Raw genomic sequence first — 603 nt, forward strand, 5'->3', positions numbered from 1 at the left:
TAATTCAATTAAATGCCTCGCATTTTCCAACCAATTTTAATGGTCAACGTACTACTACGCGTGTAGTTAATTTATATGAGTATGTATGTATATTTTCCATATATATTACAACAACTACAAAAAAAGCCAATTTTACATTTATGGAGGGCATGAACGTATGTATGTACATAGTATATGTTCATACATATAAACAAATTATAGTCATGTTTATAAAAACACTAACTATGTTTGTAACTTTGTTTGTCTAATAATAATCAGTTTGTACTTGCTTGTTGTTGACAAACATTCCTGTGGTCTTGCTAATCTTCTCTGTATCGTTCCAATTTTAGTATATGTTCTGCCGAAGCAAGAACAGAAGAACTTTTGCCTTCTTTGTAGACTTCTCGTGTGCTTTTGATACGATTCCCCACAACACGCTCTTTTACAAACTAGCCTCCTATGGTATCTCTACTAATATGATTGAAATTTTGAGTCTATCTACGCTAATACATCTTGTAAGGTTTTGTTCGACGGCAAACTGTCAGAATCTTTCCCTGTAAATCACGGGGTCCATCAAGGCTGCCTTTTAAGTCCTATTTTATTTTCTTTATACTTTACTGACTT

The 603-nt window shown here is 33.0% G+C and overlaps 1 non-coding gene across 1 annotated transcript; it reads right to left on the reverse strand.

The window, feature by feature from the left end:
• Positions 1 to 250: 250 nt before the first annotated feature.
• LOC137251544 (U6 spliceosomal RNA) lies at positions 251 to 353 on the reverse strand. Its single transcript, XR_010953287.1, has one exon. It is a non-coding gene; the product is annotated as a U6 spliceosomal RNA (small nuclear RNA).
• Positions 354 to 603: the final 250 nt, after the last annotated feature.

The sequence above is a fragment of the Eurosta solidaginis genome, chromosome 4 (assembly GCF_040869045.1).
Source record: "Eurosta solidaginis isolate ZX-2024a chromosome 4, ASM4086904v1, whole genome shotgun sequence".
Classification (NCBI taxonomy): Eukaryota; Metazoa; Arthropoda; class Insecta; order Diptera; family Tephritidae; genus Eurosta; species Eurosta solidaginis.